The sequence below is a fragment of the Hyaena hyaena genome, unplaced genomic scaffold, assembly GCF_003009895.1.
Source record: "Hyaena hyaena isolate Hyena2069 unplaced genomic scaffold, ASM300989v1 scaffold_1046, whole genome shotgun sequence".
NCBI classification, from domain to species: domain Eukaryota; kingdom Metazoa; phylum Chordata; class Mammalia; order Carnivora; family Hyaenidae; genus Hyaena; species Hyaena hyaena.
In genome coordinates, this window is record NW_024081683.1 from 471,088 (window position 1) to 479,826 (window position 8,739).

The 8,739-nt window shown below is 37.9% G+C and overlaps 1 non-coding gene across 1 annotated transcript; it reads right to left on the reverse strand.

The window, feature by feature from the left end:
* Nucleotides 1–1,163: 1,163 nt before the first annotated feature.
* LOC120223832 lies at nucleotides 1,164–1,290 on the reverse strand. The gene has a single exon (XR_005526378.1). It is a non-coding gene; the product is annotated as a small nucleolar RNA SNORA40 (small nucleolar RNA).
* Nucleotides 1,291–8,739: the final 7,449 nt, after the last annotated feature.

The following is an 8,739-nucleotide window of genomic DNA, read 5'->3' on the forward strand; positions in this document are numbered from 1 at the left end:
TGAATATATTAACAGAAATAGTGACTTCTTTTCCTGTCTTGGCTTTATATAGACCAAGTTACTTTCTTTAATTAATTTCAGCACTTAGAGTCAATATCAGGGGTTTTGGTGCCAGTTTTAAGTCATGCAACATTGGATAACCCACTTAACCTCTATGTGACTCAACATTGGGGCTAGGCTGAAGAATATCTAAGGTCATTGTTGTTAAAATGTCTGTGAATTAATAATGTCCAGGCTACATAGTACCTTTATCTCATGCTGCTATTTATTTATCTATCTTTTTTAAAGTTTATTTATTTTGAGGAGGAGTGAGTGTGCATGCACACCAGCATAAGCAGGTTAGGGGCAGAGAGAAAGGAAGAGCGAGAATCCCAAGCAGGCTCTGATCTCATGAACTGTGAGATCATGACCTAGGCCGAAATCAAGAGTCCATTGCTTAACTGACTGATCCAGCTAGGTGCCCCTCATCTATTCTTTTGTAATTATTTTGAACCTTATTTGACTAGGAAGTTTCTAGAATGCCTATACTCTTTCTATACTCTTTTATGTTCTTCCACACAAAGATTTTCACAGAGGACTCAGTAAATGTTTTTGGGTGCAGATGATGATGGTTCAGTTAAATAATAATAATGATGATGCATTAAGTTAACTGTGACGCATTCCTACTTGTGAAGACTTGGGTGTGGGAAGATAATGGTGAGATTGTTTTTGATTGCTGCCACTGTTCCTTTATGGAGCAGATGCTGTTTCCACCCTCTCCCATCTGCACAACTCTAAACTCTACCACTGAAGGCTGATCGTTGTTAACACCTGAGACTCTATCTTGGAGATTTTTCTGGTTGTAGGAGCACATTTGAGCTCCAAATGGAGTATATGATTCCACAACAACTTTCATGTGATGACAGAAGTGATAGACCATACCTATATCGTGGGATTTCATTGTGCTGGAGAACAGTGTCCACTCAAATTCCTAACATCCTTCTTGCCTTTTTTTATCTAAAACAAGAAGGCATCTTTATTTCATACCAACATCAAAATTAGAATATTAATTCACCATAGCTAAAATTTCCCTTATATCCTGTGCTTTTAGTTATTCTATAGTCCTGAAACCAATCTTCAAGTTTATCAACCCCCCCACCATCACTTTAGTCGGCTGTAGTGATCTTGTTCCTTCTAATACGCATCAAAACTCATACTGAGCTATGAGTTCTGAGCTGCAAAAGAGGATTTGATTTCTGCGCTTGTCTAAGTCTTTGTCCACAAAACAGAACAAAAACAAGCGAAAGCACAATTCCTAACATCCTTCTTAATTCACTATGATTTTGTTGGCAAACCCACCAAATTGCAGTGTTTGAATTAACTTTCATTGACTTGGTACACAGGGAATGATTGGGTTCTAATGGTTGATTCATTGTTGTGTTAGTATATATTAGCCTAAGTAGATGGCCTGCATTTCCTCAGCTAGAATCATTAGGGCAAACATGGCCCTTCAATAGTGAGGGTGAGCAAGGCGAAGAAAATAGCAATTTGAAAACAAGGAATGTTTCAGTTGTTGGAGGCTTAAGATAAGGATCTAGGGTAGTTTTTGTGTACCATGATGACACAAGAACATGAGGAGTACAGCAGGCACAAAAATTAAATAGATGAGGTACCTATTAGATTCCCAATAAATGAAATAATGAATGAATATATGAAGTATAAAAGGAAGTTGGTAATATGAGAAATTTGTTTATTTTGAAAAAAGACACGAACTTTTTGAGAAAAGAATATTGTGTGAATTTTATAAAATTTTAAAATATTAAAATTATAAAAGTTTTCTTATCTTGGGAAATTGCTGGCCTAAAATTCAAATTGAGTCAGCAATGAAAGATCAAATTGAGTTGTATATATTTGTTATTTTCCATTAATCGCCTTATAAAGTCAACAATTTGGAGAAGGAAAAATAAACAAAATCAGTATTTTTTCCCATGCAGCTAATATAAGAACTTCTTCACCCTTACTTTTTCCTAATGATACGTGTTTGCTATATTTTTGTATAAGTAATTCCTAAGTTTATTTGAATTTAACATGTTAGCTGTCAGCACAGAGACCAGCTGGTTCATGAGGGCTCGATCTCATGAACCATGAGATCATCATCTGAACTGAAATCAAGAGCCAGACTCAACCGAGTGAGCCACTCAGGCACTCCTCTTTCTTGATTTTTTAAATATAAGGTTATATTAAATAAACATGCACTTAGGCACTCCTTGAAATACATGTAAGCAGCTAGATTATAGATAAATGCATAATTTTCTGTACCTCACCTAAATATACATTATGATTTCCTCAAAAGAAGTTTGAATGTCTGGTTGAAGTACCATATCCTTCTGATTGTATGGGGGTATTTATACTAAGCTAATATGTTGTTGTGTACCATTCACTACATATCTATTTACACCATCTCTTAGGTTCTCCTGGATGATGAAATGCATCATCAAATACCATTAAAAATGCAATTAAAAGACAGATGCTATCCTAAAGTGCTAATACCCAAATAGGAATGAATCTTATTACAGGATGTATGCATGTTAAATATTGACTTATATTACATTGGGTTCACCATTCTTTTAGGAGCTGAATACTCAAGACAAAAACCACATTTCAACCTGATATTTTAAATGGTCATTAATCCAAAGAGATAGTGAAGAAGAGAAAACATTTATACAGAGTACAAATAATGGAAAACATAAAGGAAGAGTACTTATGTGGGCATATGAGCTACTCTCTAAGTCAAGTGACCTAAGAAAAATGGAAACATGGAATAAAAAGAAATATGAACTAATGTTCACTGGGAACTTTTGTCATATAATTTCTATTTGTGATCAATATAGCGGCAACCTACTAAAAGCTGCCTCTTTCAGAAGAGCAGTTCATCTACCAAAGCAATAATCTTAACAGTAGTTAGGAACAAACAGCTGTCTTACCCTAATGGCTAAAAAAATCAATTAAACTTTTTTTTTTATGTACTACAAGCTCCTTGAAAGTCTGATTGTGTAGCTGATTTCCTTGTGCTCTGTTTACATAAATTACTTATTTTGGATGTCTGTAGAACATTTCATTAGTCATCTATCAGAGGGAATGAACTCTGCTGATATAAAAAACACTAAGGAAGCTTGAGAGTGGTATCAGGGACTGCCCTGATGCAAGACTCAAATTTATATCTTACAGGGAAAACTCTTGCCATCCAGAAGTATTGAGATTATTACTGTTTCCATCTTTCTCAGAATGGACTTGTGGGATATTACACCTGCATCAAGTGGATATTACCTCATTCATATCTCTTGGTCTTAAGATATTGAACATGGTTACTAACTCCTTTCTTTTCACAAGCCCAAATGGGTAGCCTCTTTGTGGTATGTGATTTTTCCTGGTCCTTGTCTGTATTGTTTTTGTGAGGCTTCTTTTCTCCTTCCTGGGACTCCTGGTGTCCTTATTCATTTAACAAATAATTAAAGAGTGGCTACTACATGTAAAGCACTGTTCTCGAGTCCATGGAAATAGTGAAAAAAAAAAAAAGGTCTCTGTTCATGGACTTTACACTCTAGCAGAGGAGAATAGGTATTAGATCAATAAATGTATTATATTCCAGAAATGGATAACTGCATGGTTAAAAATAAGGTAGGCTAAATACAAGACAACTTTTTATAATTGGGGAAGTCCTCTCTGATGAGCTTACATTTGAACAAAGCCTGGGAAAGGGTGAGAATATGAGGCGTCCCAAAATCTGAGAGAAGAATTTTCCAGGCATGGCAGCAATAAGACAAAATGCCTTGATGTTGAAACATGGTTGGAGTTTCCACAGAAACTTCAGTAGTGAGCCAGGAGAATAGTAGATGAAAACAGAGATTGTGGGGGTGGGGGAATTAGACAGCTAGTGCAGGGTCCTGTAGTTCAGTGAGTTCTGAAGGAGATAGGAAATTATCAAAAGTTTTTGAGAAAACTCCACAAGCCCCTTTGTGCCCCCTTCTAGCCATAGTCCAGGGATAACCTATTCTGACTTTTAATACCATAAATTGCTTTGGCTTGCATTTTATAAAAATGGAAATGTGCAGCATTCTCCTTTGAGTATCTACTATATCATTCAAATTACATTTGAAATATTGGTCTATATTGTTGGATGTAGTTGTAACTTACTCATTCTCATTGTTGTTCTGACTTTCATTGTACAAATAGGACACAGTTTATATATACATTTTACTAATGACTTGGCTATTGTGGACAGTGCGGCTATGAAGGTTTTTTTTCTTTTTACTTCCTTTGAATGAGCACATGAATACATAGAATTGCTGAGTCAGAAGTTCTAGGGGTATTCAACTTGAATAAATACTACCAAACCTTTCCCCAAGATGACTGTTACAATTTCTCCTCCCATCAGTAGTGTTTGAGGATGCTGGTTGTTCAGATACTCCTGTCTTTGTGTAATCTAGCACTTTCCTTTGTGTGTGTGCTGGATCCAGTGACTTTCTTCAAATCTTGAGAATATGGCAAAAGTGATAGGGCATGACTTCTAAGATTAGGTTGTAAAGACTGATTTCTGTCTTGCTGGCCCTCTTACCATCTTGCTTGCTTACTCTTATGAAGCCAGCTGCTGTGTTGTGACTTATCCTATGGAGATGCCTTATGACTATGAACTGAGGAACTCAAGCTGTAGTCCATCAACTAGGTAGGAAGTGAATGCAGCCAGCAACAGCTAGAATGAGCTTGGGACAGATGTGTTTTTAATGGACATTAGTTTAAGATGACTGCAACCTTGTGAGAGACTCAGAGTCAGAAGACCCCACTAATACACAGATTCTTGACCTTTGGGCAAAATAAGTGTATGTGAGATAAAGAAATGTGATATAACAAATGTATGTTGTTTTATGCCATGAAGTTTTGCAGTAATTTATTACACAGCAATGAATAACTAATACATTGGCCATTTAGATATGCTCTTTTCTAATGTGCCTGTACACATCTTTTGTCCATTTTTCCATTGGGTTATTTGCTTACTTATTTATTTGTTTGCATATTTATTTATTTGTAACTATCCTTTAAATATCCTGATTATGAATTCCTAGCACCTGTACTGCATATATCTTTTCCCATTTTTTAGCTTGCCTTCTTACTCTTTTAATGGCATTTTTTTGATGAATAGTGAATATGAATTTTAATTTTATAAAAGTTTTATAAAGTTTTTACCCTTTGTAATTAATACTTTTTGTGTCCTGTTTAAGAAATTTCTGCCTATCACAAGGTTATGAAGACCAATATTGGTCTATGTCTCCTTTTAAAATTGTGTTCTCCCTTTAACATTTAGATCTATAATCCATCTGAAATTATATTTGTGGTGTGAGCTAGGTATTGAGATTTATTTTTCTCATATGAATAATTAATCTGAGCACATTTATTGAAAAGATCATCCTTTCTGTATTATACTACAATGTTACATTTGTTATAAATCAGATAACTCTGCATGTCCAACTCTTCCGTGTTAACTTGGTTAAGCTGAGAACTGTTTCTCAGAATCTCCTTCTCTGAATGATTTTTCCTTTAGCACTGGCTAATAGAGGAACTTGCACAAAATTTGGAAGGAGAAAATAAGGAAGTGGCATCACTCTGGAGCTTTTCTTAGATATGTCTGCGGACAAACACAGAAGTACTGGTGGGTTCTAGCTTTTCCTCATTCTTCCCATCTCCATGTCTCATTTTTCTTCCTGACTTCTCCCCTTGCTGGCCACCAGCAGCCCTAGGCTCCTACCAAATGCTCGGCAGTACACCCACAGGAGAGATAGTGTAAGGAGGCAGCAATTTGCTGTAGACCTTACACTAGTTGCTGCTTAATGTCTATAGACAGACAAGCTTGTTTTGTTCGTTTGTGTTTTGCTTTGTTTATAAAGTATCCTTGCAATTTTTGACTTTCCTACTCATGCTAATGCATCAAGAGGATGGATTAGTGATTCCTTCCCTGACTCTCCAACTCCCCTGAGAAAAGAAGACATAAGCATTAGATGTAGGCAATGTTAGAAATCCTGTCCTGAGTGGAGGTTGATACAATGTGTGGGTCTGGTTCTGGCTTGCCTGTTTGTACTTTTGGCCAGTATTTCTATTCTTGCATCAATTATACACTAGCTTAATTATTATAGTTTTATAATGGGTCCTGGTACCTGGCAGTGTAAGCCCATAGATTTGTTCATCAACATTGTTTTGGCCCTTCATTATTTACAGGTAAATTTTAGAGTCAGCTTGTCAGTGTACACACACACACACACACACACACACACACACACAATGTTACTGGGATTTTTACTGTGATTTCCATTGAATCTTTTTTTGTATTGTTGTTTTATTTAAAAAATTTAATGTTTTATTTATTTCTGAGGGAGAGAGAGAGACAGTGTGAGCAGAGGAGGGTCAGAGAGAGAGGGAGACACAGAGTCTGAAATAGGCTCCAGGCTCTGACGTGGCTGTGAGCACAGAGCCCAATGAGGGGCTCAAACCCACGAACCGTGAGATCATGACCTGAGCCGAAGTCAGACGCGTAACCGACTGAACCACCCAGGTGCCCCTCCATTGAATCTTTAGATCAATGCAGGGAGAATTGGCATTGTCACAATAACGTATCTACGGACCCATGTATAATTTAAGAAGAAATAAGATACATTTTCTACAAAGTTTTCTAGAGTATAGAAGAAAGGAAACACTTCCCAAATCACCTTGTGAAGCTATGATAACACAGCTAACAGAATGAGTTAAAAGTTGGGAGATTCTCATGTTGGATAAAACATGGTATCTGACAATATGCTCTTTGGTTGTGGGTATCTTTTCAGCAATCTGATATCCAAAGTAGGGCTCCTTCCCTTGCTACAAGGAGGAGAGGAAATGGAAAGTTTTGCCACTGATCCAGGTTCTAATTCCTCAGAATCACAAATTTTTTTACATATCTTTGAGCAAGGTGTAGGCATTTCCATTTCCTCTGAGATGAAGCTTTGGACAGAAAAGTAGACATCCCAGACCTTAGAGTCATAGCAGCTTCTAGATCTTTAAGAGATGACTAGACCTTGTTTGGAAAAGGGAAGAGTTCTGAGAAGGTGGAGTGAAGGTTTCCATCTTAACCATAAGAATTAGCTAATGCTAAGTGAAGCCATCAGGAGCCCTTGGGACCCTGAGCCAGAATCTCCCATCCTGTGCTCCATGGATCCTTTGCAGACTCTCTTATGTGGAGACTTAACTCTTCAGTGTTTCTTTCTTTACTTCTCTGAACCAGCAGGATGGGAAACAAATACTATCCTTCATCTACTGGAATGTTTTAAATATTAAGCCCTCTTTCCCCTTGAGGAAATAACTGGTTATTTAATTGTTAATGATTTGGGCTTAAGGTTTAATATGCCATAAATGAATAATGTGAAAAAAAATGAATAAGTTTGAGAAGAGAGAGAAGGCTTCCCTTTGAAGGACACTGGGAAAGGCTGCAGAGGAAAGGATTACCCTGAGATTAAGAGGCAGTAAGAAAAGAGTGAGAAACGCCAGTCAGAGTGGCTAAAATGAGCAAATCAGAGAACACAAGATGCTGGTGAGGATGTGGAGAAACGGGCACCCTCCTACACTGTTGGTGGGAATGTAAACTGGTACAGCCCCTCTGGAAAACAGTGTGGAGGTTCCTCAGGAAACTAACAATAGAACTCCCCTATGACCCAGCAATAGCACTGCTAGGAATTTACCCAAGGGATACAGAAATGCTGAGGCATAGGAGCACATGTACCCCAATGTTCATAGCAGCACTCTCCACAATAGCTAAAACATGGAAAGAGCCTAAGTGTCCATCAACAGATGAATGGATCAAGAAGATGTGGTTTATCTATACCATGGAATACTACATGGCAATGAGAAACAATGAAATCTGGCCATGTGTAGCAACATGGATGGACCTTGAGGGTGTTATGCTGAGCGAAATAAGTCAGGCAGAGAAGGACAAATATCATATGTTTGCACGTATAGGAGGATTAGGAGGAACTTGACGGAGGAACAAGGGGGAGAAGAAGGGCGGAAATGGTGGGGGAAAGGGAGAGAGGCAAACCATGAGAGACTCTTGAATGCTGACAAAAACTGAGGACTGATGGATGTGGGGGGGAGGGGGGGATGGGCATGGAGGAGGGCACTTGTGGGGATGAGCACTGGGTGTTATGTGGAAACTAATTTGACAATAAACTATTTGTAAAAAAAAAAAAAAAAAAAAGAAAAGAGTGAGAAAGTGAGAGAGTTACTACAAGGATTCCAAAAAGCCAACAGGCTGGTCTTAGTGAAGTTTCCTGAAAGCACAGAGGACCCAGGTGAATGTCCTGGCTAAGTCACTTGGGGTGATTAAAAAGCTGTACCAAGTAGCCTGTTGTCTTGGCCACACTCAGTGCCTATGTCTTCTGCTCTGTCCTTGTCAGGTAACTCTAGCAGACCCTCTGTGCCCTGTGCTCACTGCTCATCACTTTCTCCCTACCTCACCCGCCCAGGTCTTTATGAGCTGCAAAGAAACAGGCAGTCTGCCTGTTTCCTAACTGGGTTGTTGCAGGGAAGCACTCTTGGACCTGTTTTGGGGGAGTGATGAAATGAACAAACTGGTCACTCTCTGACTTGAAAAAGTAGTAAGTGACAATCTTGTTATCCTATAATTCTTCTTGTCCACTTATTAAGTAATTTTAATCACTACATTAATAATGACCTTTCCCA